Below are 23,797 nucleotides of genomic sequence, written 5' to 3'. Positions count from 1 at the left end.
GCATGATGTTCAGAACTTCTACAAGCAGCTGGATCAAACCTGAAGGATCTGGATCTGGGAGAATAGCAACTAATGCAGTACAAATGTCACACTGCAAGGGAAGGGGTGAGCTTCTACCAGCAGGATGGACGCTCTCCCCTGGGACATCAGCCTGCTATACACAGATCAGCCCCAGACCTGCACACTCAGCACAGCCTGGCTGGGACTCCCCTCCTCATTCCGGGGATCAGTGAAGGAAATGCTGTCACCAGTCTGAGGAATGTAGGCGGGGCCGGGGCGGGGCTCCCGGAGCTGACTGCACACAACTCTCCCTGTACTCAGCAATCACATCGGAAGAGGAACCGGAGAGTGCGCACGGGGTGAGTGTGATCGGGGCCACCGGGGGGAGGGGACCGGCTGTGATTGAGGACAAGAGGACCTGTCCGGTGCGATCTCTGTGCTGTCCGTGATTTGTGTCTGGAGGTCCTTCTTATGGATCGTGCCTGATCACTGCCAGAACGTTTCCTCATAGGGGCCCCTTTACATAGAAAGAAGGTGGGGGCCATTTAAATAGTAGGAAGGTGGAGGGGGGGCCCCATTTCATAGTAGGAAGGTGGAGGGGCCCCCTTTACATAGTAGGAAGGTGGGGGGCCCCCTTTACATAGTAGGAAGGTGGAGGGGCCCCCTTTACATAGGAGGAAGGTGGAGGGCCCCTTTACATAGGAGGAAGGTGGAGGGGCCCCCCATTACATAGGAGGAAGGTGGAGGGGCCCCCATTACATAGGAGGAAGGTGGAGGGGGCCCCCATTACATAGGAGGAAGGTGGAGGGGGCCCCCATTACATAGGAAGGTGGAGGGGTCCCCATGTCATAGGTGGAAGGTGGAGGGGCCCCCATTACATAGGAGGAAGGTGGAGGGGCCCCCATTACATAGGAGGAAGGTGGGGGCCCCCATTACATAGGAGGAAGGTGGAGGGGGCCCCATTACATAGGAGGACGGTGGAGGGGGCCCCATGTCATAAGTGGAAGGTGGAGGGGCCACCTTTACATAGGAGAAAGGTGGAAGGGCCCTGTGGCAGAACCGTGTTTGTCACAGGCCCCCTTTACATAGAAGGAAGGTGGGGGGCCCCCTATTACATAGGAGGAAGGTGGAGGGGCCCCCTTTACATAGGAGGAAGGTGGGGGGGGGCCGATTACATAGGAGGAAGGTGGGGGGGCCTCCTTTACATAGAAGGAAGGTGGGGGGCCCCCTATACATAGGACATTCAGTGCCAATAATAATGGTCACCAGGACAAATATGGAGGGTGACGCTCCCTAATGGGGGCTCAGCCCGCAATAAAAATTGGACACTATTCAAAACTAAGATTTGTCTTTAGATGCATGTTAAGTCACTGTCATGCCCAGTCACTTCCAACCAGAGATCGAAGAACCCACTTACCTGCTTTTACAGCATGGCTGCCTCAGGCTCCATTCACATCTCAGTGTTCTATGAATGCAAGGAAAATGCATATTGTGTTTGCGCATTTATCACACATAGAGTAGCCCATTGATGTGAATGCAGCCCCAATGGCTGGACCAGCAGGACCTCTCCCTGCCATGGCTCCCGTTGACAGTTCTCTTCAGGGACTGGTGAGCTGCCGCCAGGGACAGGATTGTTACCACGATGCTGGCCGCGCCATAAACTATTACTGAAAGCAAAACTCTTCTTTTAGCTATGGATAGACTGGAGAGGGATGAGAACCCCTGTTAGTTTTTATTGCTGTCTGCGTCCCTGTTGTGGAGATGCACCCTCTCTATTAGTCTTGGTCTTCTTTATCAGGGTCAAAGTGAAACAATTTCCCAAATTGTGGGTTGTCACCAGAACAGGAGTAGAGGTGAAATCTCCCAACGGGGACACTGGTTCTGGTGATCCTGGTTACTACAAGGAATTTCAGTCACTTTGGAGGGATTATTTGCTGTTGTGGCTACGGGACAAGAAAAGAAAAAAAATCTGACAGGGATTATAACCCTCCCCCACTTTATCCGAAGTGAAAACAAAAAAGTTTTGCCTTCAGCTCTACTTTAACGTTTATCTATAGCTAAAACATTCCTTTTTTTATACAGCTGCTGATCAGTGTATTCTGCCAGTGGAGCCCCTCCTGCTGTCAGAATATAGCTGCACAGTGGGGAGGATTCCTTCATCCACCTTGCTTGTGCGGGTGGGGAAATCATTTTTTTTTTTGTTCAGTCCATGGCGAAAAGAAAAAAATGTTTAATCTATGATCAACTGTAGGCTGTGTTTACACTTGCAGTTGAGGGGGTTGGGGATGTGATAAAAACATGTGGTTGAGCCACATTTTTACCATTCCTCCCGACCTATTTCCCATAAGCTGATAAGGCAGCGGTTGGGGGTGTACACATGCCACAATGCTCACAGTGGAGCAAAAATGATCGCCCCTGTTTGTTTAGTGGGCACTATCGCCTGCTGAACGCAACCCATTCAATTGCAGTGGGCCACACCGCAACTACATCCCACAATGCTTTGCATTATGGCGCAGCAAAAATGATCTCATTCTTTGTTTAGTGAGCACTACCGCCTGCTGAACACAACCCATTAAACTGCATAGGACCTCATCGCAATCGGACCACAACTGTGCTTTATGGTTTAAAACGACTCCTCCCCTCCTGTTAAATGCCATCTGAAAAGCAATTCACTGCTGATTGTTCTTCAGAGAAAGAAACTTGTGTAAACAACCCCTTAAGCTGGCTGTACATTACTAGAATTTTGTTGTAAATGTTTTATTTTAAGACCATTCATTTGATTATCTAATCCTTAGTGGGGTCAAATCAGCTTTCGCTATTGTTGAAGGAGCAGGGTGGTAAATTTTTCTCAAATGAATGAATTTCGAGTAGTGTTTTTTGTTTGGCAAAGTCTATTCATTCCAAAATTGAATGTTAAAAGTGAATGACATTTTGAAGTACTTTCCAACAACATTTGTCAAGCTGTCGAATGTATGACCAGCTTTAGACAGATAACCCAGAACAGGCCTCCCTATTGGAAAATTTCCCTTAGCACTTGTTCTCGAGACAACTTTTCCATTTCTGATTTCCCCTTAATTTCCTTGATAAGGATCACCAAGACAAATGGAGGGATAAATCTCCTCCATTGGGACATAGGAAGAAATAAAAACATGACAGAGGGTCTAACCCAGTGGTCTCCAAACTGCGGCCCTTTGCTTCCCTCTATCTGGCCCTTGGGGCACTATTTCATTCACCAACACCAATAATGGGGCACAGTTCCTGCCAATGACACCAACAGTGGGGCCCAATGACACTAATGATGGGGCACAATTCCTCCCAATGATGGGGCACAATACCTCCCAATGACATCAACGATGGGGCAAAATTCCTCCCAATGACATCAACATTGGGGCACAATTCCTCCCAATCACACCAGTGATGGAACACTATTCCTACCTATGATGCGACACTGTTCCTACCAATAACACCAATGATGGAACACTATTCCTACTGATGATGGGGCACTATTCCTCCCAATGACACCAATGATGGGGCACTATTCCTACCAATGAAACCAATGATGGGGTACTATTCCTCCCACTGACATCAATGATTTGGAACTATTCCTCCCAATGACATCAACGTTGGGACACAATTCCTCCCAATTACACAGTGATGGAGCACTATTCTTACCAATGATGCGGTACTATTCCTATCAATGACACCAATGATGTGACACTATTCCTACTGACGATGGGGCACTATTCCTCCCAATGACATCAACAATGGGGCACAATTCCTCCCAATCACACCAGTGATGGTACATTATTCCTACCAATGATGGGGCACTATTCCTCCCAATGACATCAATGATGGGACACTATTCCTCCCAATGACATCAACGATAGGGCACAATTCCTCCCAATCACACCAGTGATGGTACATTATTCCTACCAATGATGGGGCACTATTCCTACCGATGATTCGGTACTATTCCTATCAATGACACCAATGATAGGACACTATTCCTACCGATGATGGGGCATTATTCTTCCCAATGACATCAACGATGGGGCACTATTCCTCCCAATGACATCAACGATGGGGCACAATTCCTCCCAATCACACCAGTGAGGGTACATTATTCCTACCAATGACACCAATGATGGGGCACTATTCCTACCAATGACACCAACAATGGGGCCCAATGACACCAATGGTGAGGCACAAATTCTCCCAATGAAACCAAGGTTGGTGCATTGTTTACGCCAACTGATGCTGGGACATTTTCTACTCCGGAGGCCACATTGTGGCCCCTCTAAAGTGTGAAGGACAGGAAACTGGCCCTTTGTTTAAAAAGTTTGGAGACCCCTGGTGTAACCCTTCCACACTATATCCAAAATGCCCTGAAAATGATTTAAACAGATTTCTAACTAGCTGTTTGGCTTGTTTGGATGCTGTGTTGTATTTGTCCTCCATTCACATGGCTCCATTCTCTGTTGTATGTCACTAATAATAGCACACCATGGCCACATTCCTGTTGACATAAGGATAGGCTGTTGGGCTCCCGGTTTGCTCTTCTGGACATTTTCAGTTGGTGTTTGAAGAGCAGTCATCTAAGGGCTCATGTACACGGAGCGTTTGGAAAACTCTTCTGAACAATGGAAACTGACTGCTGGAAAACATAGGTTAAAAAGACATCAGTTTAGCCGTGTTGGCATACCGCGTTTAGCCACATTTCTGTGCGTTTGCGTTCAGAAGTATTTTTCAAACATAACCCCAGGAGACCTTCCAAAATGCCCAGAATGCACTGAAAAATAGTAAATAATTAACTATTTCAGACGTTTTGAGAGGAATAGAGAGAGCAGAAGCAGAGCGAGCAGTATGCGTTGAGATTACCGGTCTTTTCTGGTTGTATTCTCTATGGATCCCGTCATGGGCATAATGCGGCATGTTCTACCATTTTTTCCTTCACGAGAAACCTGGAACTGACTGCACTGGTGTACTAGGTCCTCTTGAATACATGGAAAACACTTTGCATGCATTTCTGATGATGAAAAAAGCAGGGTGGATTTGATTTAAATCAAACTGAGTTAAATCACGATTTAAATCACTAGTCAGTAAGGCTTAATTTAAATCATAGTTTTCTACATAGACTAATTCTTGCTGGTATAACTTTAATATGCAAGTAGATGAAGATTTTTAGAATAACAACTTTTCATATTAGTTTTTTTATCCCCAGTTTAATAGGTTAATCATTCATATTTGGACAACTTTTCTGTTGTACTTAGGAAGGAGAAAAATAATCATTACCTTAATAATAACAATTTAAATAGATTTATTCAACTGAAACAATAACATTCCAGCATATGGTATTTGCTTAAACAAACATCCATGTTTGTTAACTCATTTGGCTAAACAAAATATATATATTTTAAGAAACTTAGACTGTCAGCCCCTTCCTCCTCACACTTAGTTTCACTTTCTTCTTGTGCAGATCTATTCCACTCCAAACAATCAGAAAAATATTGTTTCTATTCACTGAACTTCTTGAAACTTAGCACTGAAGGGGTTGATTCTGTATTCATAGGTTTTTGCTGTGAAGAAGAGGCATGTGATCTCCGCTGAGTCAAATTCAGTTTTGAGAACTGCAAAAGTAAACCAAGCATCTGTGATAATATCTTGTAGGCAGAGAAACTGCCCAATAATCTTACAGAAACCTCTGGAAGAGCATGACATTGTGAATGGATTCATGGAATTTATTTACCAAAAAAATTAAACATACAGCCTTATTCTACATAATTAAAAAAACAAATCTTTATTTCATGATGGAATAACCTTTGGATGGTAATATATTTTCCTCAAAAAGCATTTTATTAAAAAAAAAATCCGATTTAAATAAAAAAAATCCGTTTTTTTTTTTTTTTTTTTTTTTTTAAATCATTGATTTTTATCCACCCTGGAAAAAAGGCTCTGGACAGCATTTGGATATGGAACAGTTAAAAAAAACGCTTCTAAATGCAAACACTTATAAACGCGGTTAACTGCGTTTACAAGCATTTGGCGTTTGAACCGCCAGTAAAATCTACTCCTAAACGCAAGTTTGGTGCGTTCAAACTCAACTGCCTGTAAACAACATAGTGTACATGGACACATAGGAAAACATTAGGGAGAGTTCAGGGGCTGCTGAAAAAGACGCAGAACAGCTCCTGAACGTCAGTTTATCAGCTGCAGTGTACATGAGTCCTTAGTAAGATCTCATTACGTTTATTTACTGTTTGTATAACCAACAGAATACAATGTTTTCAAACATGCTATGTGTACACAGAAAACAGAGCATTTTATTGTGTTTATAAATAAATTAAACTGGGTTTTATTTTGGCTTTGATTAGGCATGCCAGGGTGGCCCTAGAGCAGCTCTCCATATACAGGGGAGGGTCAGGGGTTATCAGCCTATTGTACAGACATGATGACATACAGCAATTGTATGGAAAGTGGCAGCACATAACATCGCACAGTGGGACGGAGCCCAAGTGACAAGTCACTGTTTACATTTTGTGCAATCTGTCCTAGAAATGATTTCATAACTGTTACTGACATGGGATTATGACATAAACAGATCCTCTCACCCGTTATCCTACCTGGAAAGATATACTTTGTCACAGAAAGATCATTTCATTCATATATGAGTCATTTGTCGAGTTTTCACATATGAGTCATTTGTGGAGTTCAAAAGTTGCAGAAGTGTGACCTTCATGATTCACTTATCCCTTGCTGTAATCATCTGGAAAATGGAAAACTATGACACCTGTGTCATTAAGGGTCCATTCATACCAGCAGACGTGTATTCTGCTCTGATAATGCATTGGTGTGCGCTGTGAAGGGGTGGTGCTATGGCTTGCTAAACTGCTTCACAATGTTAACTTTTTATTATTATTTTTACTTTGACATTTCATTGATTGTCTTACAATACGGTGTAGAGTGACACAAAGCACTGTGGAAAAATGCAAAATATCCTCCTTCTTTTAGTGCACAACAACCCAACACATGGTGTGAACTAAACTGATAGAAAATACGGAAAATTGCCCCCCTGTGTGCCCCCAACCCTCGCAGCGCTGCCGGCTTCCTTCCTCTTCTTCTCCTTTCCAGCGGTAGCTGCAAGCACACAATAGGATCCCTCAGGATGGAGAGTGCGGGAAAGGTCCAGTAATTTGTCGCATTTACCAGCCCCTTCTTTTCCTGAATGAACACAATGAGTGATTGGTATCAGTCACTCACTGTGTTCATTCATAACGGAAGCATAGTAAATGTGTTTTTTTTATGGGAGGGGTGGGGGGGCTGTCAGGTTGGCTGTATGGGGCCCTGTGGTTTCTAGGAGCAGCCCTGTGTACTACTGTCGGAACACAGTGCTGTATGTAACTGGTGCTACTACAATATGATACAGCGCTCACAGCAGCCGAAAACTTAGTAATGGAGATAGTTTGTTTGGGCCAGCTTGGTATTAACAAATTATTTGAAGTAGCAGGAAACCTGGACTGTTTGCTTTGTCCTCCACTGTCTCCACGCACTATCCATTTGCTACCTGGGAGGTGACCAGTCATTTAAAAAACAAGATAGATGCAATTTGTGATGAGATCGCTACTTTCCATAGATCTACTGCCACATGCAACAATTTACTCTTTTGGCCCTGTTACCACAGAGGAGCTTGCTGAATTTTCCTCCATTGGTGAGTTGGGGGGAGGGAGCACTAAGATGCATCTACCCTGTGTGCGTTTGGGGATGGACCATCAGCAATGGGGGTTAGTTGAAGATCCATGTGGAGGTGGTGTCCAAGTCCATCTGTAGTAGGGGGCTTGTAGTAGTATGGACTTGTCTGAGGAGGCAGCCAGCTGTAAGAATTTGTAGATACTCCTAATGCAGGTAGAGAAGAGAGACAGCAGCGCCGCTCTGAGTGTAGACTGTTAAAATCAGACAGATTTGATGGTAAAATTGCACTCACATAGATAGGTAACAGGTAGGCATGTCAAGTGATGGAGGTCCAGTGGGAGCATCAGGTCCTTTGGCCGCGCTCTGGTTTTCCTGCTGCTCCGGTGGTGTCCAGGGCTCAGGGAGTAGCAGAGGGGTGCAGGGAGGCTCACAGGGATGATGTCACCAAATGGACTGGGTTTCCAAGATGGTGCGCGTTCGGAGCATGCTCACTCCATCAGGCCGAGAGTGGCGCTGCTGTCTCTCTTCTCTAAATTTTACTCCAATGCCCACTTAACCACTTGCCCCTGGACCGGTTTCTCTCTCAGCTTCTCCACTTCCTCTCTAGTCTATGCTCTCTAGTTCACATTGTCGATCTCTCACTCTCTAATGGCATCTTGCCTCCTATATAAAACATGCACTGGTCATCCCCACCTAAATGATAAGTTCACCTATTGGAACATGTTACATGTTCCACCCTTGTTTAGGGTGGAGCATGTAACATGTTCCAGCAGCTGCAGCCTGTCCCCCTCTCCTTAGATCCTTGTGACAGTGAGTGGGGGATCTTCTCCCTGCACCCACTGTCAATATTTTAAAATATCCCAGTCGTGTCATTTATTCATAATTTCCTGTGAATTACGTCAACTACAAGTACCGCCAGCCATTGGGGCTGATGGCTTGTAGTACTGAATTGACAGTGAGGACACTGATGAGTGGCGTAGTAGTTCATTTACTGACCCGCAGCTTGTAAACAGTCAGCTCCTATGCAGGTATGGGCTGAAAGCTGCAGGGCTTGTCTGCAGGAGGCTGGCATTGCACCCCTTACCTACTGATCACGGAAGCAACGCTTTCCAGGTTCCTTAGGAAAAAATAATAAATGCAATTTGTTTTTTCCTGCACAAATATGTGAATTTATAATTTTTTTTCTTCCCAAAAGGTGAACGTCTCCTTTTAACATGGTTGTAAACCCACATAGTTTTCCTAACGAAACCTCAAATGCAGCTCGAAACGCATTGCAATTGCTTGGACCAGATACCATGGTACTACAGTACCATGCGATTGGTTTGCAGCATGTTTTTAAAAGTAGCCTATGCACTGCTTTTGGTGCGATCCAGTGCAGTAAGGTTCAGGGGGACCTTTTTCTACAGGAAGCAAGTGTATGATCCAAACGTACACGTTCCTGCGTTAAAAATGGCTGTGTGTATAAGTGGGTGCTGCAGTGACCGTCGGCTGGAACCGAACAAAATCAGCAAGAGAAAAATATGTCACCAGCACACCGAGGATCACCAATATGGGTCCAAAGGTTTTAATAAACCATCACATAGTTACAGCAAGGCAACATTTCGGAGTCTCGCAGGACCCCTTCATCAGGTCACATGCCTGATGAAGGGGTCCTGCGAGACTCCGAAACGTTGCCTTGCTGTAACTATGTGATGGTTTATTAAAACCTTTGGACCCATATTGGTGATCCTCGGTGTGCTGGTGACATATTTTTCTCTTTTTCTACAGGAAACACAGGAGCACCAGCCCCTTCTAATGATCGGGCTGCTATGTCCACTCAAATGCGACACGCAAAAGGTGTGAATCTAGGCTAAATGAACCCTTTCATTTGCCATAAGTCTGTACAATTTTCTAAACAATTTGTACAAAACTGTGTAATAGGAAGATGTGACTAGATGAAATCTTTTGAATTTGTACCCAGTCAGGCAGGCCCTCGTACTACATAGTTGTTGGAGATTGTACAGGCAGATTGTAATGTGCATGACCAGCTTTATCATTTCAGACTTACATTATCAGGTGGATGAAATATCAACGCTTAGGCTACTTTTACACTGATCCATTTTTTTTCCGCTTTTGCGTCTAAAAAATCGGAATAAAAAACTTTGACTGTGTAATCCTATGAAACTCTTCACACAGATCCATTGCAGGTCTGCTGTGTTTTTGAAAATCTTTTTGAAACTCCTTTTATGAAAATTTTCAGCATTTTTGGTGCAGTAAAAAAAACTCCAAAAATGCACCTCCTCATTGAAATGAATGTAAAATACGGCAAAAATACATATGCATATTACAGCGTGCATCCAGGGTCGCCATGTCTGTGGAGCTTTGGCCATAACTAATTGACTAGTTGTACACTGCCATAGTATAGAGCGTTGCTGCGGCTAGCCTTCTCTGAATGCAGCAAACTCTCCGCAGCTAAACTGCCTTATAAATGCAGTCTTATCCCAAGTTCACACCTAAGCGTTTTCTGCAGCATTTTGCAGAAACGCAGTACAGTCCATTGAACATGATTTCCTATGGGACAGGTTCACATCTCCGCATTTTCACCCGATGCGTGTTTTGGAAAGTGTCAGGGACTTTTTTTGAACGCCAAAATTTGCGTTTTTGGTTCTATAGACTTCAATGCTGCAGAAAAACATGTATTGCATTTTTGATGCGTTTTAAATCTGCCTAGTAACAAGAAATGTTTTTTTAAAAATACGCAAAATGCGGCAAAAACACAACGCAAAATGCAAAGCAGAAATGGCTCAAACGCAACCTGCGTAGGTGTGAACCTAGCCTTATACTTGGCAGTATTTGTATTTTGAACTTCTCAGGTGTGTGAGAATAGAGCGTCTCACATCCATCTCCTGCATCTGACAAGCTCCCCTCACGCCATGCAGAACAAGGTGTAATGTAATTACAGTGTAGGAGTGTACTGTGTGACACCCGAGGCTAGGGTTGTGTAGTGAGAAGTCTGGTCATGTGACAGTAAGGTGTGCGACAAGTTGTAACCGATGTGATGCATCAGTGCATGCGTTACATAATCTTTCTGCAATGTCAGAATATTGTACAGTTCTATTACATACAGTATATCTTTTATACTCCCTGAGCAGAATAGAAACAAGGAAGGTCCAAAATAATTTTTGATTTCCTTCTCATTCATGTATAGTACGTTGAGCTACTATAACCACTTGAGCTCAGGAAGATATTTCCACCTTCATGAACAGGCTTTTTTCTGCTACTTAGCACTGCGCTACTTTACTGGTAATTGTGCAGTCATGTAACACTGTATCTAAACGAACTTTATATCATTATTTTCACACAACTAGAGCTTTCTTTTGGTGGCTTTTGATCACCACTGGGTTTTTTATTTGTTTGCAATAGAAAGGAACAAAATACTGAACATTTTGAAAAAAGAAACAATATTGTTTTACTTTCTGCTACAAAACATATCCAATAAAAAAATTTAAATAAAATTTCTTCATAAATTTGGCCAAAATGTATACTGCTACATGTCTTTGATTAAAAAAAAAAATCCCAATAAGTGTATGTTGATTGGTTTGTGTGAAAGTTATAACACCTACAAATGATGGTGTGTATGTAGAGTATATGTGTGTGTGTGTGTATATATATATATATATGTATGTGTGTGTGTATGTGTGTGTGTGTGTGTATATATATATATATATATATATATATATATAAAATTTTTTTTTTTTTTTTTTTTTTTTTAGTTCAGGTAATCAGCAACTTGCAATGGGACTGTGATAGTATGGTGGGCAATCTGACACTAACTGATGCTTGGTGGGAACTGACACCTCCAGTTATATATATTATACACTGTCACTGTACTAATGACACTGTAAAAAGGGGTTAACATCTAGGGCAGGGGTGTCAAACTGGCGGCCCTCCAGCTGTTGCGAAATACAAGTTCCATCATGCTTCTGCCTTTGGGAGTCATGCTTGTAAATGTCAGTCTTGCAATGGCTCATGGGACTTGTAGTTTTGTAAACGCTGGAGGGCCAACAGTTTGACACCCGTGATCTAGGGTGACCGAGGGTTTAAATGTGTGCCTAACTGTGTGTAAAGCGTGCTGCTTTTACTAATAGATCTCCAGAGAGATTGTTCCCTCTGTACAGAGCCCTGTGTTGACATTCAACACAGAGTTCTGGGCTGTGATTGTACACAGATGATCAGCCATCACAGATGTCGGTCACAGCCAGTGGGCCAATGAGCAGAGAGAGGGGGTGGGACCGAGCTGCTTGCTGTGGGGGGCACTTGACAAGAGGGAGGGGCCAGGAGCGCTTTTTGGTCTGTACACTTGCTCCTGCATGCATTTCAAATTTTGATGTGCAGCTGTGTCTGTGAAGCCAATGCATTTGCATCCACCTCTATAGTCTGCCTGCATGCAGCTTAGTGCGGATGCAGGCACAATAACAGTCACAACCTGTGCGCAGAATGGATGTCAATGTCCATCCAAATGAAGCCTAACTCTTTTTTTCTAACTTCTTCAGAGCTTCACCAATCCTCTGGAACTCTCTACCCCAATTTATCAAACTATTGCCTACTCTGCTCACTTTTAGGTGATCTCTGAAAACCTATCTCTTCAGGGAAGCCTATCCTGCCCTCAGCTATTAATGGAATCTTCTACTTCTCCTACCAGTCCATCCCCCACAGTTACTACCTTTTGTACCACTAGCCCCTCCCTCTTAGATTGTAAGCTCCAAGGAGCAGGGTCCTCCTAACCCTCTTGTATTGTTGCTGTATTGTCTCCCGTTATATTGTAAAGCGCTGAGCAAACTGTTGGCGCAATATAAATCCTATATAATAATAATAATGGAATCCCACTTTGCTCACAACCCCAAATGCTGTTGCTAGTTTTAGGAATTGTATTAGTAGTTCTTTGCCAAAAACCTCTCTTAGGAAATGTAATCATCTGGCATGTTATTACAGCAGTAAGATTTCTTTTTTAATGACGGCTGCTTTACTTTTACTATAATCACATTATACCTTCATGTTCTTTCTGGTCTGTTTGCCTAATGTGGTTTACAAAAGACAGGCCCACGGCCTTGTGTGACCTTCCTGGATCTGCAGACGGATGGCTTCTCCTGGTATTGCTGCCACTTTTGGATTGTTATGTTACTGTTTTCTGCGGTTGGCTGTGCACTTTCATTTTGTTGTTATGTTTTATGCTGTTGGTTCTTACATATTTGAGCATATTTTTCTACTTGAATGAAGCTAGTAATATAGATAATAGAAAAAAATCTGGACCATGCACTGTGCATAAGAAAGGAAAAGGCACAATCAGGGCTGGAAGATCATCCTCCTTCATTGGGATCTCAGGGGAGAAAAAAACAACATAAACAGTAAAAAGAGGGAGTTCAAGTGTGGCCCGCTGATATATATGTATCACATCCAAATGCACTCAAAAGTGTAAAACCAACATAGAGTATTTTATTACATATATCTTAAAAAAAAAAAAAAAGATATGAAAAATCACATATAGGATATACTGTTCATAATGTCTGGATCTGGAAAGATGAAATCCGTTTTGGTACCTCTAGTCTTTGGATATTCTTTTCCAACATCTCTTATCTTTCCCTTTAATGGTCCTGTCTTTATACCTCCCTGCGTCCTGGATGGATGTGACTGCATCTCAGACTGATTTCTGTTGGTTTTATATGTAATGAATACCTGTCATATATGAGCATAATGAAGAAGCGGTGTTAACTACGAAACTCAACATAATAAACCGTATATTCTATATGTGATTTTTAATCAATGAATTTAGTGTTTCTGTTTTTAAGATATACAATCATGGCCAAAAATATTGGCACCCCTGTATTTCTGTCAGATCACCCAGAAAATTGTTGCAATTACAAATATTTAGGCATTCTAGAATTTATTTCTTTTGTTTGTATTGGTATGACACAAAAAAAAGTGGAGAAACAAAAAGCCAAATCTGACATATTCCATGCAATATGCCCAAAATGGACTGGACAAAATTATTTGGCCAATAAGTATCTGACAGAAATGCAGGGGTGCCAATATTTTTGGCCATGACTGTATGTAATAAAATACTATATGTAGGTTTTAAACTTTTTCAGTGCATTTGAATGTGATACATACACTCACTGGCCACTTTATTAGGCACACCTTACTAGTGCCAAGAAAATATCCCCCACACTATCACACCACCACCACCAGCCTGAACCATTGATACAAGGCAGGTTGGATCCATGCTTTCATGTTGTTTACGCCAAATTCCTACCCTACCATCTGAATGTCACATCTCCAACCAGTCTGCCTATTCACCTCTGACACAACTACTGCTCACTGGATATTTTCTCCCCCCCCCCCCCCCCAAGCACCAGCAACCATACCATGTTCAAAGTCACTTAAATCCCCTTTCTTTCCCATTCCAATGCTCGGTTTGAAATTCAGCAGGTCGTCTTTGCCACATCTACATGCCTAAATGCATTGAGTGATTGGATAATTAGCAACTTGTATTACCAAGCAACTGAACAGGTGTACCTAATAAAGTGGCCGGTAAGTTTGGGGGCCACTCTTGAACACCTTTTTTTTTATTCTTTATGTTGTTTTTATCTTCCCCTTTCCTGATATGATATATTCCCTAATATCCGACTGCTGCTTGGTGAGCCTCATCATCTCAGGGGAATCTAGCTGAACACAAGGAGCAAACCAGCATTAGAGATGAAGAACACTTTAATTAAATAAAAATGGGTACTTTCTAAGGTAAGAAAAGGAAGTGCCTGGCCTGTTGAATCGTTCAACATGAGCAGAAAACCTTTTTATGGCAGCGATAAAACGTATCAGATTTCTGTTTTCTATAATTGTTCTACTGATTTTGTGGTTTATTGTATCACGTGTCCTTGTGGGTTTCTTTATGAGGGACTTACCATTAGGGCTGTCCGCAGCAGATTTGGTGAGCATTGCCGTTTAATTGAACAAGATAGTTCAGAGCACCGTGTCCCTAGGCATTTTTTAGAAAAGCATAATGGGCCCACAGATGATCTTTTTGCATAGGTAATTGAGACCATTTCTAAAAATTACCCCATTGCCAAATGGTTCAAAAGACTATGTGAGCTCGAAACATTTTGGATCTTTATATTTAACACATTGTCCCCCATAAGCTTTAATAAGCAAACTGAAATTCATTTTATCATCTAAAGTTAATTCTGCCTATCATTAAGTCTTTTCACCCTTTTATCATATTGATTTTGTGCAAAACTTATTTTTTTTATTCATTTATACCTACTGTCACAATTTTATGCAGGCTTGATCTATTTCCTGTGACCAATATGTACAGTGAGGATCTCTGTTTTCAGGCTTCTGTTTTGATACTTTTAATTTCCTCAAACTAATTGTATCCATTTTTTGCATAATTTAATTCTTCTTGTGCTGCTGTTTTTTTTATTTTTATACTCCCCCCCCTACTGGTCATTCATGTAGACATTTGACACATCATACTATCAATAGATTATTATTGTATATTATATTGGTACCATAGGCCTTTATATATAGTTGATTATGATTTTATTTTTTTTTTCCTAGCTCTCTTTGCTGGGGATCTGGTAGTTAGTGTATTTATTTTTATTTACATTGGTGGTTCCCTTTTTTTTTACTTTTTTTTTTTTTTATCTATCATCATATTGCATATATTCCTTTATATAGTATTCTTCCCTTATCTCTCTTGATGCTATTTGTGTCAAGATGGCATTCTTAGTATGCCCTTTAAACACTTTATGGTTTTATTCCTGTCTTGTAATCTATAATTCATAAATGTTACCCACATATAGTATTAATAAAAGTATAACTTTTTTTAATGCGGTAATGTTATAATATTATTATATTTACTGTGGTCTTTATTTTCTGACTGGGTCCTGTAGTCTGCCAGTCTGTTCTTTATATACTTCACAATGCCTGCCCACTGTTAGGCTTGAGAAAAGGGCATTTCTGCCTTGAAACACGTTGCCGCTCCACCCACAGTCTTTCCATGTGTGTTCCTTGTGTGAGTTTTGTCTGAGTATGCGAGTACTGGCTTTCTGTATTCCTTACCTACTGGCTTTAGGATCTGGACTTTCACTGTGCTAATTAATCCTCTAAGACCTCTCTGGAGTTTTAGGTTTTGTACATCACTTCTGAGTTTTAGCAGTTTCGTAAGTGGATATTGCTTTTTATTTCATTGAAGTGTTTTTCATCACTAATGCTGGTTTGCTCCCTATGTTCTGTGTCTTACTCACCAAAGCACAGTACTGCCTTTCCATAACATACAAAACCTGCACGTCTAGCTTTCATCACTTATCCCAAAAGCACTTATAGATCTGTTTTCCATTTCATACAGCTGTTTCAGGCTAGTTGAGCATCATTAGTGCAGTGTATGAAAACCATGGCGTCTATGGAACTAAAGTCTACATTGTGATCACTGTGTTTTGCTATGAGGTGCACAGTGTACTTGCACATTATGAGACACTTTTGTTCCAAAGTGCCTCCTCCAGTGATGCAACATCTGTGATTTCCTTTGTTGCTCTGTTTTAGCATCAGACATCTCTTGTCTGGGTTTAGCATCTTTGGCTATCTTAATAGGTTCTCCTGGGATGAGGCTACTCCCGTGTATGAGCATGGCAATTAGTTAATTCCGGCGCTCAAAGGCATGACTATAGAGCACCCCCTATACAGAACAGGGACTCTCATAATACTAATAGGCCTTATACCTATCCAAAAACCAACTATCAAGGCCAAAGGAACTCTCAGTACACTGATTATTCTTATGGCCTTCCATCATGATTCCATGGTCATCCCCACGGCTTTAAAAACACATCACATGGTGATACACATTACTCTGATCACACCAGAGAATTGTATAACCATTGCTCTCAGCCCAGGGGTCCCCCTCGGGTGCATGACAATGTACCACAGCGCAATATGAATCCACCCCATAATCAGAATTTTTTAGGGGTGAGATACAAAAAAAGAAATCTACATCCAGAAGAGGTACCAGAGGAGGAAAGAGGGTCAATAGACCCCAAAAGAAGGCAGACCTAGCCAGTAATAGCATATTCAATCTCTTCAATCTCAGTAAAGTAACACTAACACCTGAAGAAACTAATTTACTCAACAAAGGTCTGAAATATGCTCCTCAATCTAAATTTAATTAGTTTCAGGCTTACATTGATATCCATAAATTCATATGCAACATCTCATTAAAGAAATACTTTTTACAGAATCCAATAATGATCAGACCTCCTACTATAAACATTAGTAAAAACTCCAATCTCAGAAATCCCTCCCTGTTCATTCGTCCTGCAGGTAACAATCCGTGCATAACCACGTTTAAAAACATGGTACTCAAATCACTCCAAATTAAAAGGTACATCAATCACATGCTGTCTCTAAAAGTATCACTAGCCTCTTGTCCAATAAAGAATTGGTAATTCAACCAGCTGGCAAAGGTGGTGGTGTAGTGGTCCTGGATAAATCGGACTACATAACAGAAGCACATAAAATACTGAATGATGATTGTACGTATCAGACCCTACTTAGGGATCTCACTCTGACATATAAGAAATTACTGAAAAGTTTAATTAAAACAGGCTACAAAGAGGGGGTCATCACTAAGAAAGAAATAGAGTTCTTATGTCCCTCTGCTCCTAAGATAGCTGTTTTATACTGGCTACCAAAAATTCACAAAGATCCGGTGCATCCCCCAGGTCGTCCAATCATTAGTGATATCAGTTCTCTGTTTTCCCGGGCAGGGGATACGTTGATACATTTCTGCAAGCCATAGTCTGCACCACTCCTTCCTTTCTAAAGGATACCAAACAGGTTTTACAGGATACCCAAGACATAGTATTAATCCCAATACATTTTTGGTCACGGCAGCCGTGGCTTCTCTGTACAGCAACATCAAACATTATGATTGTTTGGAAGCTGTCGGATACTACCTCTGGGATAAGGAAGAGCTTAGCGACCCTCCATAAAACATTTATACTTAAGTTATTGGATTTAACTATGTCACATAACTAATTTCTGGTTTAATAAACCATTTTATCTACAAACCAGAGGAGTAGCCCTCAGATACGCGAGAGACTGGCCTGAATTGACGTTTTACAGGAGGTATATTGATGATATCCTCTTTCTCTGGCAGGGAAATAAGGAACTCCTAGACAATTTTATTAGCACTTTAAATAATACTTTGAATATTAGCCTTACCCACACTGCCAGCTGTGATGAAATCAACTTTTTAGATCTAACACTTCTAAACAATGGGACTAATATAGTGACCAGATCTTTTTTCAAGTCTACCGACAGAAACAGCTACATACCTACAGACAGCTGTCACAACCCATTTTGGTTGAAGAATATTCCCAAAAGACAATTTATTAGGATTAGACGTAACTGTCACAATCTAACTTCCACCTACAGGCCAGCATCCTAAAAAACGTGTTTTTTGAAAAAGGATATGCTAGTCATGTTCTAGAGGACACCATCTCTCAAGTAGCCAGTTTGGACAAGGCTTCCCTCTTCAATAAACAGACAACCAAATCGCAATCCCATATTATCTGTCCTTTCGTGACCAATTTCTCGATACAACATCACCAGGTCAAAAACTTTATGTCCAAATATTGGAGCATCTTAAAGAGTGACAGAGTGACCCCAAACTGAAAGATTTCCTCCCATCCAAACCAGAGGTTATCTTCAGAAGAGCTCCATCCTTGAGAGATAAAATCTCACCAAATGTATTCAGTCCCCCAAAGGAGATTTCTTTGTTTAAAGACCTGAAGGGCTTTTTTTCCATGCAGCCGATGCATGATATGCCAACTAGATGGAAGGAGACGATCTAAAATCACCTCCTTTACCTCTAACATTACTGGTAGGCAGGGGTGGACTGACCATTTGGAAACTCGGGCACTGCCCGAGGTCAGTAGGGGGCCCCATGAGATGCCCCTGGTACCTTTTTCATAGGCTTTTTTGAGTTTGGGCAAGGACACGGGCCCCATGATCCCCTATTGCCTGGGGGCCCCATGAGTTGTCAGTCCACCCCTGCTGGTAGGACTTATAACATCAATTCCTTCATCTCATGCTATAGTCGGTACGTTGTATACCTTTTGGAATGTTCCTGCAGTAAGCAATACATTGGAAGGACCACTAGACGCATGAGGGACAGAATGAGAGAACACGTGTACAACATTAAAAAAGGTTTCAAGGAACACTCATTGTCTAGACACTTTAGAGATTGTCGTATGTAAGATCAAACCACGCAAATCCCCAATCGGCTGATGTCACAAAGCTGCAAGTATATAAGAGGATATCATCTCTTAAAAAGCTAATGCAAATGGCTCCTGCGCTAGGTGAACCCTTAAAACTTTGTGAGCACTATAGAGACCTTCACACCTCTGAAAAGCGATAAAAAATTGAAAATAAAGCACTGTAATAATTAAACTAAATAAGTGCATACATATGCCCTATGAAGACCCACAAAATTTGAGAAAAAAAAATTGAATAAATTGAGTGAGTGCAATAATCATAATACATACAAGAAACCATGATGTGTGGTCAAATTAACCTAAAATTTCATGCATTATCTATGAGCCCTATGAAGACCCTCACACCTCTGAAGAGTGATCGAGGTTGAGGATAGGTCAAATCTCAATGTGCAAAAATTCACCTCAAATATACATAAAACTTAGTAGAAAAATGTCAAAAACAATAACAAAAGGTCCATATAGACATAAACCATAGTCCATAAGTACAAGAAGAAAATTCCACAATCAATGGTATTATTGTAGACAATGCTGTAAATGCAAATAAACTTGCTTCAACTGGTCACCAGAGTGCACACCACCACCAAAGTAACGAATGGAGGCTTACCAGAAATGGAAACCCCTTAATTACAGGGGATCCCAACCAGCTTTATAATGTAGAGCACTGGCAGGCTTCCCTTATCACGCCCCAAAGCATGGCACTTCCCAGAATCCAACTCCAATGTAAACTCAAAGTGTAGTGCCAGACAAGGTCATGAAAGAAAAACATGCCTCTCATAGTGCAATACGTATCAAAAAATTATTTATTTGCGCAAATAGGATCCTACTTACAAGTTGTAGAACAATTGAAAGCATTCACATGAACCGTATCCAAGATGGCCAACAGCGTGATGACGTCAGATGGAGGATCTGCCCTATTTCTGGCTTCCGGAGACCCCCCATAAGGATCAGCATTAACTCTATTCTAAGTAGCATTCTGGTGAGTGCACATCCATATAAGGTGGGGGATTCCCATGCTGGATCATGAGCACTCTCAAGCATCCCAGCTGGTATTGCTGCACCTTGTAGTTCCACGATCACTGGGCATTGCTGTGACCTGTAGTGCCACTATGTATAATCTCTAATATTGCTAAAAAGCACACATATATCACTTGGCACTTCTGTGGCCTGTAGTGCCACGGACTATTTATAATCACTATTTATGTTCAGATTTTTAGAGGTTTTTTTTTTCTGATTCTATGATTTTATATGATCTGAGACGTTTTTATTGTATGAACACTTCTATTCACATAAGCACTCTGTGATTGCATTTGTCACTTATGCTTTAGCGCTGCACTTACATTTGAATTCATGCCTACATGTAGCTCACTATACACTTAGAAGAAAATAGCCAGCTGGTGAGACATACCACGTCTCTACTGCAATAAAACCCTACTTTCCATCCAATAAAAACACAATTGTGTTGTGAGTGAGGTATGGGTCTGCCATTGCTGGTCACCTTCTAAGAATTCTAATCCTTTGAAACACAGACGTGGAACATGCATGCTATAAATGACAGGGTTACTCTTAAAGTGGAACTGAACTCAATTGATAAAAAACTGCGAGAAGGCAATTCTTTATTGCAGATATGAAATCCTGTGTGTCTTCTGCAATAACACTTACCTGCCTGCTCGCAGTCTTCTATTAAATGCACACTAAGCAGTGTATGAGCAGATCAACATATATTGCCGAAACACTCTGGCCGTGTGGAATGATGGACTCTATTCACATGTGTGGGATGATGTTAATCCCTGACCTGCCAGTCAAAAGGCTGAAAACCCAGCCGGGAAGACTATGACAGCTGCCAGCAAAGTATGTAACTGCTGCATCGCTTAATTGAAGAGGTGAGTTTAGTTCCACTTTAAGCAATTTTCAGTGTGACCTTTTACATTTTGACATTCTTTCCCTTTTCAAAATTTTATTGCTTTATTAAATTAGGATTAGGCGGTAGAAGTAGAGTAAACTAATTTCTACAATGAGTCTGCCTAAAGCATAGTCCTTACCAGATTATTTAACACAATGTAGCACATTTATTTATTTAGACAAGCATTCCATCCAAGTTGCCTACATAGGTTAGACGTTTGCCAGCTGTGCGTATAACAAACGTTCCTTCAACAAACATACGTTTGCTTTGGATGAACTTTACTGGCTTGGGGAAAAGGTTGGTCAACAGGCAAGAAAATCCATCCCAGCCGAACATCCCAAAGTAGGCTTGGCCAGGGGCTGTGTTGTGGAAAGGCTTGTAAACAAACCTATGCACCTCGATCCAACCATAAATGACCGTATCGAGAATGTTCTGGAATATGTATAGATACCTTTAAAGCAATAGTCAAGTCAGTAATAAAAAAACGTAACAAATTCCCCACCGCAGGTTTAAGCCGTAATTCACATATATGAAAGTAAAAGTGAAATAAAAAGTGAGCGCTCCCTGGATAGCAGCTAAGGCACTAAAGGTAACCAATACAAAAATGAAGCATGGGATTCTGACACCAATGGAATGCTACGGATTAAATGATGGTTCTCTTCATAAAAAAAAAAAAAAAAAAAAGAAAGTTGGGGGAAAGGTAGGTCATGTAACCTAATAAGTCACATGATGACCTTTCCTCCAATTGGAGTTCTCTTGATTTGCTAAAGTGGATCTTCACATCTTCCCCCCATTATTTCACTGTTACCGCTTTGTCTCACAAAATCATTTTTTCTTTTTTTTTTTTTCAGAAAACTCTCCCTACTTCCAGAATTCTGGCCTAGGCAAGAATGACATCTACTGTTGCCTGAAGTCTTCTGGGATATGCATGTCACTTATCCCAGAGGCTTTGGGGTACTGTACAGTACATACACCATGGTGCATCATCAGGGGTTAAACTGTCACTTTTTGGTTCTTGCGGCTGACTTGTGAACATCATCATCAAGGGGCCAACTGTCTCTTCCTGTGTCCTGCAGTCAGTAGGTGCGCATCATAAAGGTGTCGACCATTAATCCTCTGTTGCCTGAAGTCTTCTGGGATACGCATGTCACTTATCCCAGGAGGCTTTGGGGTACTGTACAGTACATGCACCATGGTGCATCATCAGGGGGCCAACTGTCACTTCTTGGTTCTTGCAGCTGCCTTGTGAACATCATCATTGGGGGGCTGACTGTCTCTTCCTGTGTCCTGCAGTCAGCAGGTGCGCATCATAAAGGGGTAGGCCATTACTCCTTTGTTCTTGCATTCACCGCATGCACATCAACTGTCTCTTCCTGGTTCTTGCAGCTGGCGTGTGCACATCATTGGGAGTACAGCGGCAGGAACCTGAAAGAGACAGTTGCTTCCCCATGCCATCAGAGAAGAAGAAAGCTGTGCAGGGCCAGGTGTGCAGCAGCAGAGTGGTGGATCACTACTATGCTGGAGTAAGAGGGGGTAAAAAATATTGGAGGGAATGTTTCCCTTTAGACAGAGAGAACTCCATGGGGCTCTGCTGGCTGCACACTGGTCTAGTTTTTTGTAAATGAGATGTGCTGGGATTTGTAGCTCATCAGTGTATAATGGAGAGCAGATAGCCATATTTGCTTTCCATTATAAATGAGCCCATTAGTATTTGTTGAAGCCTAGGGGGAGCAGTGATATCATCTCATCAAAGTAGTGCAGGAGCCTATATCCAAAGTGTGTCCAATGTGTCCAAAGTCACATATTAGGGTTAAGGGTTAGGGTTATGTCAGCACCTGTGGTAGTGAGCCCTTGTAGATCATCAACTTGGGGTTCCCCAGGGTGTGAAGTCTAAGCCCCAGCCTGCTTCTTCACCAGAGCCCCTAATGGTGGGGATAGACTTGCAGCAATCTAGGACCGGGTCGCGGCCCCTGGGTACACCCAGCTGAGGATGAGGAGACCTCTCGCAGGAGCAGAGCACAATGGAAGGAGACAAACGGAAATCTGATAGACTAGCCGAGGTCAGCACAGACGGAAAACAAGCAAGGTCCAAGAATGAAGCCGGGGTCCGTACACAAGTAGTCAATACAGGCAATAGCAACACACAGGTTCTCAGACAACTAGGGTGTTTCTCAGGCAAAGTGGCCTAGTCTGAGCATGTCTCATCTAGACAGGCAAACAAGGAGGCCAGGAAGTGATGGAAGGGAAGGAAATAAAACCCAGAGAACAGCAGACGTCGCCCATAGGTGAGCACAGACAAACACACATGTGAAGGGATCAGGAACAGCATTGCAACAAGGAGGTAAGAATACAAAAATAAGAAACTGCAGGCTAACTTGTGACAGGTTAGGGTTAAAGCCTAGGGTTAGGGTTAAATGTTAGGGTCAAGGGCTAGGTTAAGGGTTAGGGGCTAGGGGTAGGGTTAAAGCCTAGGGTTAAGGTTAAATTTTAGGGTTAAAGCCTAGGGTTAGGGTTAAATATTAGTGTTAAGGGATAGGGTCAAGAGTTAGGGTTACTGCTAACCATAAATACTGCAAACCCTATTGTTTCCCGCTAACCCTAGCCCTTAAACCTAACATTTAACCCTTGCCCTAGCCTTTAACCCTAACATGCGACTTTGGACACATAAAGGTTCCTGCACTACTTTGATGCTACTTGAGGGCCAGAGAGTGTAAAGCCACATCAAAGTCGCACTACATGAACAAAACTGTACTACTTTCCTATTGGTGAGAAAAAAAAAGCATAAAAAACACGCGTTCAAAAATGCACCGCAAACTGCGCCAGAAAGCATATTAACAGATTAGCACATTCATAGATGTGAACCTAGCCTTTGACACCCAGGCAAAAGTCACAGATGCAACAGTGC

The 23,797-nt window shown here is 42.0% G+C and overlaps 1 protein-coding gene across 1 annotated transcript in view; it reads left to right on the top strand.

The window, feature by feature from the left end:
- Positions 1 to 256: 256 nt before the first annotated feature.
- Positions 257 to 23,797, top strand: part of CPNE3 (copine 3) — a 77,605-nt gene continuing 54,064 nt past the window's right edge. The window contains 1 exon segment of the mRNA XM_089679705.1: positions 257 to 359. The gene's annotated coding sequence lies outside the window, so the exon portion shown is untranslated.

This window comes from Staurois parvus, unplaced genomic scaffold (assembly GCF_062004578.1).
Source record: "Staurois parvus isolate SC_StPar_1 unplaced genomic scaffold, SC_StPar_1.0 ptg000230l, whole genome shotgun sequence".
Taxonomy (NCBI): domain Eukaryota; kingdom Metazoa; phylum Chordata; class Amphibia; order Anura; family Ranidae; genus Staurois; species Staurois parvus.
The sequence above is the reverse complement of the archived record's forward strand: the minus strand, read 5'-3'. Positions and strand labels throughout refer to the sequence as shown.